Below are 9417 nucleotides of genomic sequence, written 5' to 3' on the forward strand. Positions count from 1 at the left end.
TAAAATAAAACAATTAAATAATAAACTATTTAAAATAAAACAATTAAATAATAAATTATTTAAAAAACAACTAAATAATAAAACATTTTAAATTAAACAATTCATTTCAAATAAAAACAACCAAAAATAAATAAAATAAAATCGTAAAACAAAATAAAAAAAAACGCATTAGGCATGTATGGAATATGGGAAACCGATACAGCCAGCATCGGATAGGATAAGTGAAGCATGGATAGATAAACGAAATCGGACAAATTTCAAAAATTTCTAATCATCCAATTTATATATCTAGTCTATAGACATGCTAGAAACATGCAAAAAAGCAGCAAAAAAAATTAAAACCATGAACCAACCTGGAACGTTTGAACCGCGAAGAAAACTGGAGGAAGAAAAAGACGAGTCTGGGAAACATTGGGAAACACACAGCAAAGAAGAAACTAAAATGCTAAAATGAGAGTGTGCACAAGACAACAAAGAAAGGAAAAATCAAATCCGAAGAGTCCAGTGTTTTTGTACCTCCGTTGCAGAAAAAAAAAAGCTTGCTTGCGAGGATGACAATGGTGGCTGCTGTGCTGGAAAAATATAAATTTTAGGTTGTGTTCTCTGACTGTAGTCTTTGAGAAGGAGAAAAGAGAGTAAAAAGGCTTGAGAAAGGAGATGAGGGATGCTGGGTAATGGTGCTGTGAGAGGAAAGATGCTGGGAAAGATAATGGTGTTCTGAGAGTGAATTCCGATGCATAGAAACCACACTCTCTCTCTGAAATCCAATATGATCACACTGTCTCTCTCTGAAATTCAATTTGCTGCACTGGAAACTTTCACCACCTTTAAAGATTAAACAATTTCTAAAAATTAAAATACTTTTTTTTATTAGGGTTAAAATTGGAATTTTATTAAAGTTTGGAGGTGTAGGATGAAATGCTTGGAGGTACAGGATGAAGCACTCTAAATTTTCTAGACTTATTTTCTTTTTTATTGAATTTATATTTTCTAAATTTCGATATTATTTCTCTCCTATGTCTTAAAGATATATTAGTTTTGATATTTTAAAATAAATTAAAAATTTCTCTAATGCATAAAAATTAATATATTTTATGGTATAATAGAGATCCCAAAAGCTTGCTATACCAATGCTTATCTCAAAGCTCCTCTTATTCTAGTATTTTAAACTAAATTCTTCTTGTGGAATTACGATATTTGATATCCTGACTCTGCCCTTAAAAACTTCTTCACCCAAAAACATTACTTATAAATTCTAATATCTTTACACATCCCTTGAAACCTAAACTCGGATCTTCTAACTCCTTATCTTCGAGGCAAAAATTTGTCTAAAAGGCTTAAACCAATTCTAAAGAAGGTATACAGGCCAAGTTGTTCTTGAATCTGCATTCCTCTACTACTATGGAGCACAATACATTACCACAAAGCCAAGAACAAGACAAGAATTACTATCAACAATAACACTAGAATCACAACCCTTTCTTTTCCCCAAATCTTCATAATTAAGAAAGGAAAATCATCTCTGGTAAAAGTCATGAGTGTGCACCCTCATTACTCCTATCAAAACATTTTCTGTTCTCAAAACTTCCATACAAATACTATACTCTACGATAGACTTGGAGGAAATGGTAAATTATACCATTTAAACTCAATTCTTCACAGAGAAGACACGACAAACCCACAACACATAGGTCATCCTAAGGATGAACTGCTCTGATACCATTAATGTAACATCCCATTTTAGTAGAACAAAACTACCAAAATAAAATCTTACATGGATGATAACTTACCAGAAAACTATAAACTACTAGAACAAAGGATTCTACCCTTCAAGAGTAAACATCTCTATCCGGTTGCTTCTCTCTCAACAAAAATCGATGAATCCCCTGAAAGATGTCATCCCTAAGCTCACACTGATTAAGGTGATCATTGCAAAACAGAAAACAATACACAGACAGACAAACACAAAAGCAAGGGTAAGCTAGTTGAAAAAGAATCATTCAAAATAATATAAACACAATATACATGTTCCAACACACCATAGAGTTCTCATTATTTCTCTTCCCACACAATGACTCAGGCTTGGCCAAAACCTTTAAACCTCTAGTATAATTGTCAAGCCACGAATAGTACTGCACTTGTGTGGTGGAACACCCGACCCACTCAAAGCTACTACACAGGGTTAGTCCTTAAAACGCCCTTTGCCACCGTGAAGAAAGGCCCCCAGGCTAGGACCTCCTGCTCCTTTCATGACATGACTCATCACTCTCTAATTGAGCACAAATGATCATTAAAGGTTCAGGATAACCATTGTATCGGCTTCTTACAACTTATACTAGTCCTTTTTGAATCCACAATAAGAAATTCCTCCTTGGAATTCTTTTCACAACATTGAATCACACATACTTTCACTTTGATCCTCCTATATAAACTCATACATCATTCCAAAATCAATACATCACTTAAAACCACATAAAACAAAGAAGAAAAGTGTAAACTAGAACTTGAACCAGTCGCTCGGTGCATACCCTCGTTGAGCGAATAAACTTCTAGTGGTACTAGTGGTACCAGACCTCAACTCCTCGCATAGCGCCCCCAATTTGCTATGCGAAAGCCCAGACAATGGTCCAAACCCCCCAAACACTCGCTGAGCGTGCCCCTTCGCTATTTGAATAAATATGACAGTGCTCCCAGATCCCAACGAGTCGCTCAATGCACTAACTCGCTGTGCGAATCATCAAACAGAGAATCACCCTCCATGACTACTCATTGAGCGACTTTATTCACTCAACGAGTCTGCATAATTCTACAACACTAATTCTGCATAATTATGCAACCCACTTCAAGTTTACCAATTCTAACTATTTTTCCCAACTTCTAACCTTCCTAGATTGTGTTATATACTCAATTATACTTGAACAATTGTTTCTAAACTTTCCTACCATCATTCTAAAGTGTTTATGAACCAATTCCCACTTAAAAACCTCCAAAACCCAAACTTATAGACCCAAAACCCAATCTACCACTTTTGGAACATTTTTTTACTAATTTAAGAACTCAAGCAAGTTACATTTGACTTACCAAAGCTGCCCTAACAAACCAATTGAGCTTCTAATAAGATATTCTCATTTTCACTACTCTACTTCCTAAAAACAAGTCATAAACTAATGTAAACTATATCTATACAATGTCATACCCTCTTATAACAGATTTTCTCCCATTATGACACTTAATTATGATCCAAAACATATCCTAACCAAGACCAACTGCAGTAAAACAATACACCAACCATTTCTCACCATTTCCCTATCAAAATCTCAAATTTGAACCAATTAACCTACAACCAAGATTACCCTTTTTCTTCCAACAATACAATCCGCATCAAACACTTCCTCAATACAAATTCCACATCTCAAACACATATACACACAGATTCAAACAATTGTATCACACGTCATCACACAAATCATCAATATTACCCAATTAACTTTATTATCATTAACATCAAATAACATTTTCATTCAAACAGTTTAATACTTATAGTTTAATACTTATACTTTAATACTTATATACTATCAAAATTACACCACATATTGCAATTAAAAGTAATTATCTAGCTTCCCTTACCTCTCAAAGAAACTTCCCAACTTTAAAAATACTTCGCCGATTACTTGAACCGCAAGGAATACCTATACAAACCTACGAAACACCAAATTGCAAATGGACAGAGTCCTTAAAACTCTAGATGAATCAAGAATGTGTAGGAGATACATGATTACACATGCAACAATAAAATATTCCTCTAAAACAGATTTAGGAACAGAAGTAGAAAAAGGAATTAAAACTTACTTGCTCTATTGAAGAAACTGATCGAGTAGAAACATAGACCTCGTTGCCGTAGTCGATTAGGTACCTCCTGATCGTCAAATAGATGACTCATGAATTAAAACTCTTAAAAAGAATGTAAAGAACTCTAAAAAAGTGATTTATAAAGAAATAATACGTTTTAAAACAATGAAACTCATTTCTACCAATCATGCAAGGTTTAACCTCGTAGACCCACCTATGAGGAACACCAGCAGGAGGATGGGTGGCCATTAGTTTTGTGGCTGATAATCCAGGTAACACCAACATATCACTCATATAAACGTTCTCAATCTTTCAGCAGTATGAACAAAACTTACACATATATCTATACAAACCTTCATTATCAGGCATCTAATGTGAACTGCAAAATGACAAATTATTCGTTTTTTTTTTCTTGTTACAAATCAGGAATTTGGTTCTTGCATTGTCACATAGACTCACATCTGAATTGGGGTCTAGCAACTGCACTTTTGGTAGAAAATGGAGTTGGTCCATCTCAATCAGTGATTCCTCCACCACCCGATCTTCCTCAGTGTTAGATCAAGAAAACATCCTTAGTGACAATTCTTATGTTCCTCAATTATTGCATTGTTGTTTCACCATGTCTCTTTAGACAGTATTTCTTCTGTAGTGTTTCAAGGCCCATAATTGGACCATGCTCAATTGAGCAGCTATGTTTGTGTTTTTCTTCGTTGGGTGCAAGTGCTTCCTCTTTTAGAACAAAAAAAGACTTAACATGTTATCTCTTGTCATTACTATTATATCAAAACATGCACTTCTTTTACAACTTTCACTCATAGCACAACATTTCCATATTTTCAATAACTATAAAAATTTCACAATTATTGAATGAGTGTAATAATAAAGATGAATTTTTATTTTAATAGTGTAATATATAAATGCACATAGTTGTTATCTTTACTAGTACATTCTTATAAATATATCTATGAAATTCTTAATCTAATATATATTCTAGGATTTGATATTTTAATAACTTTTTTAATAATTTTTTTAATAATAGAATACGTGTTACTATTTTACTAGTTTGTTTAAATTTATTTTTAAAAATATTAAAATAGATCAATCACAAACTATTATATATATATATATATATATATATATATATATATATATATATATTATAAAAAAAATTGTTGGAAAGAATTTTTTCCATGATTTTATTCTATCCTTCAAATTGTCAATTAAATTACTTTACGTATTATTCAGAAAATACATAAATTTCGAGAATTAATCACGAGCTATTTATATGATGGGTATTATTATATTATAAATCTATTATATCCAGATATTGTTATTAAAGTTTTAACTATTATTAAAAAGTTATTTTATTCTTCTGATGAAGGTTTAGAAGATGTTTTTGAAAGGTAAAGATCATATCTTTTAATAAATAACTAAGTAAAAGGAACGTTATCCATCCCCTGTTTCAAAATATTATTTTTAAAATAAATAATAATAAACCTTTTTTTATCGGCAAAAAAGTAATAAATTAAACATTAATTGCTTGTTCTAGATTCAGTCCTGAATCAAGAATTATGGGCTTTGTGGTGACTCCGTCCTTTTGGACTCAAGTCTCTTGCTATAAATATTCTAGACTTATTTTCTTTTTCATTGAATTTAGATCTTCTAAATTTTGATATTATTTCTCTCCCATGTCTTAAAGGTATATATTAGTTTTGATATTTTAAAATAAATTAAAACTTTCTCTAATACATAAAAATTAATATATTTTGATGGTATAATAGAGATCCAACATACAAAATTTCAGAGAATATAGATTTATTTCTCTGTATAGTTTGAAGAATGTCAAGAAGTTATTTTTCTTTTATTAATTCAATTTATTGAAATATAAAATTCAACTAATTATTTTAATAAAATAAATATATATAAAATTTATTTGGTTACTGAATTCAGTTATATATATATATATATATATATATATATATATATATATATATATATATATATATTTGATTACCTTTTATTTATTTTGTCAAAATTACCATCAGTTCTAATTCTTTTAATATTTTTTCATTAATATATTTATTTTTTAATCTGTATTGGCTGTGCACTTGTATAGACTTATAGTAAAAGTACGGTTTCAAAAATATTATTCTCTGAACTCAAATTTAGGTAAAATCAATCTATTTTTGCATTAATTAAGAAAGTTAATTTATACTAATCATAGTTTAAAAGAAAATACTTTTTTCTAAACTATCTTACGTTGAAACTTGCCAACTGGGAATAAAAATAAAGTCATTTGAAATAGAAACTGTAATAATTTTACTGAAATTTTTGGATGATATGATTAATTAGGAAATAAGTAGTTTTTTTTATGATCTTGGAGCAAAAGATGACTTCCATGTAATATAAAAGTTATTTATCTAAAAGAAATAACTTTTCAATTATACATTCTAGAAGTTATTTGACTTTATAATTTTTTTACTTTTATTTGTGCAATACATAAGTTTTTTTTAAAAGGAAAAGTGTTTAAACAATTTAAAAGTTATTTTTAATTTTCAAATTGTAAATTAAAAGTCAAATTATTTTTTAATATACAATCCAAAAAATACAAAATGAAAAAATAAAACTATATGCAGGAAGAAAGTTATCGAGGTATAGGGAAAAACTATTATATTTAACACTTTTACTAGTTTCAACCTTAGGATGACATGTTTTAGGCATTTCCTTTTTCTACTTTCATAATTTCAACACCATCCCATGAATTTTTACATTTTGAATTGTAGAATCCGAAATATAATTTTATACATATTTGATTGTATATTTCACAACTCAAAATAAAAAAATTACATTTTGAATTATATGACTTTGAATACATGTATTTCATATTAAAACAATCCAAATTATATTTGTGTTTTAGATTATAGAATTTAAAATATATTTTTATTTTAGATTGTATAATTCAAATATAATTTTTGTATTTTAGATGGTATATTTTAAAATAAAAAATTGATCAAATTATACCATCAAATATAAAAAACAATTACGCAAATTGTATGGTATTGATTGTAAATATACATTTCAAAGTGAAAAATATAGAGTATTATGGAGATGCATATGTTTTGTGACATCAAGTTGCATAACCAAATATGGTGAATCAAACTAATAGTGGTAATATGGAAGAGAGAATTTGTAGGATATCCTTAGTGAAACATACACTAAATTAAGGATGAAAATATTAGAGATCACTTCATTAGTCATTGTCTTTTTTTTCTTTCCTTATATATAGTCTATAGGAGTGAGTATTAAAGTACCTCAAATATTCTTTTGTTTATATTTTACTTTTATTTATAGGAGTTGACGAAAAAAATTGAAAATTTGTGGAATGAATAAAATTAAATAAATTGGATTAATATGTTTTCACTATTTTTAATTCAGAAAAATATTAATAATTAAAAGTAGATTGATAGACGGTTTATCAATTTAACTTTTTAAAATGTTATAATGTTAATATTTATGTTGATATTCATATATTTGTATTTCTGAAAACATAAAATTATATTTAATTATATATATATTATTTTAGTTTTTAATTGACTAATTAATATTTTAATAAAATAAATTAATGTGAAACACAAAAAAAATGAAGTATCAGACTAGAAGGTAAAATAAAAGGATAATAGAGTTAATTTTATTGATCAAGAAGTTAAAGTATAAATAGATTGTCTATAATCATAGAATCATTATGTATAACTAATTATCTTTAGTTTTCATAAAATCTTTTTAATCTTTGATTAGAGTATACATATTGGTAAGATATTGTCTGCTTTGGTATTAACTCTTTGGCAAGTGTACGAAATCGTTTTAAGTAATAAACCGATAAGACAGAATATCGTATCCCAAGAGACTCGTATGACACTTTAAAATCGTATAATTATCTAACTAATTTATACTAAAGAATAATTCCATTTAATGTGATTTTGGTACAATAAAAATAAACATAATGTATGAGTGGTAAATTGAACTTCTCGGGGTTAAAACACTTGGAAATGGAATGATTAAAGATGATATGGAATGAAAATGTTGAAGAATGATTTTACTTACTACACTTTCATGCAAATCGACATTACTACTTCTTCATTTAATTGCTCATATCAACCTACTAAGTTACTCAAACCCAATCCCTTGGTAGAGAGAGCCTAGATTTACTCATTAAATTTCAATCCCTTGATAACCTAATAAGTTCATCTACATTAAGAAAAGATATTTAATACATCTAGATGTCTAAGCTTTATCCCTAGATACAATTTCCTTTAGGTGTTTAGTCCAGTTCAAGGTTCACACAATATTTTCCAATATCAAGCAAACCAAAGAATCATGCTATGGTTGATCAAGTCACAACAAGCTTTAAGAGAAGGAAATAAACACTTACAATAAATGAAAGAAGCTTGTATTCATTCAAAACAAGTGCATTTACAAGAAAGTTTCGTAGTTACATCATTCCCCAACAAAATGAACTTAGCTCTCCATTGTCATGGAAAGCTTGAGCTTACAATGGAAGAAAATGGAAGAGATGGAGACCCAAGGAAGAAGAATAAATAGTTCCCACTACTCACAACCAGCTCCTAGAGGTCCAAAATGGTGTTTTCGAGCTTCAGTCGTCAGGAAGATGGCACCCTCGTTGCATGGAAGATTTAAATAGGTCTAGGGTGTCACATCAGCAAGTGTCACGCTTAGCCCCCCCTTCTAGGGCACCCAGGTGTGAAGAATACAAAGTAAATGACGCCCAACCCCCTTCCTGGGGCGCCAGGCGTGGGAATTGGGTGAATCTGCGAATCAATTGGCGCCCAGCCCCTTTCCTGGCGCATCAAATGGGAATCAAATGAGGCTCAACCCCTCTTCTAGAGCGCACAAGCATGAAACTTGCAGTGAAATGCGAATCAAATGGGGCTCAACCCCCTTTCTGGGGCGCTCAAGCGTGAAACTTTAGTTCATGAGCCTTCAAAACACATGCTTTTGCAGCTTTTCTTGGGCTCTTGCTCTTGATAGTTTTGATGTTCTTCCAATGCACACACTTTGCCTACAAAACTTGAGGAGATTAGTGATGCAAACTCCTAAGTGTAACCTAAACTGAAATTATTCACAAAGTTAGGTAAAAAAGAGGATTAAGCAGATTTCAAGCTTCAAGAGAGTTGATTTGGTATAAAAATGCACCACAAATAATGGTAAGAATTACCGTTATCATTTGGTACCACTCCAAAAGACCTCTTACCAATGGAAGTATCTTATGTGTATATAAACTCATGTCCATCTTTTATTTCATCTGATGTGGGACTTTGTTTGTACCCAACACTCTTTACATGTGGGAAATTTCAATATAACACTTTCATCATTAATTTAATCATTTATGTATGTGAAATAAGTTTATCATTGTGGATGAAAGCTGTGAAGAAGGGTTGGGAAGCTTTAGGAAGAACAATTGAGGTTAGGAAAACTAATTTTAGCTTATTTATGCCATGAATTTAAATTGATTTCTGTATGAAAGAATAATTGAGATTGTTTGGGAATCTT

Source organism: Vigna radiata, chromosome 6 (assembly GCF_000741045.1).
Source record: "Vigna radiata var. radiata cultivar VC1973A chromosome 6, Vradiata_ver6, whole genome shotgun sequence".
NCBI classification, from domain to species: domain Eukaryota; kingdom Viridiplantae; phylum Streptophyta; class Magnoliopsida; order Fabales; family Fabaceae; genus Vigna; species Vigna radiata.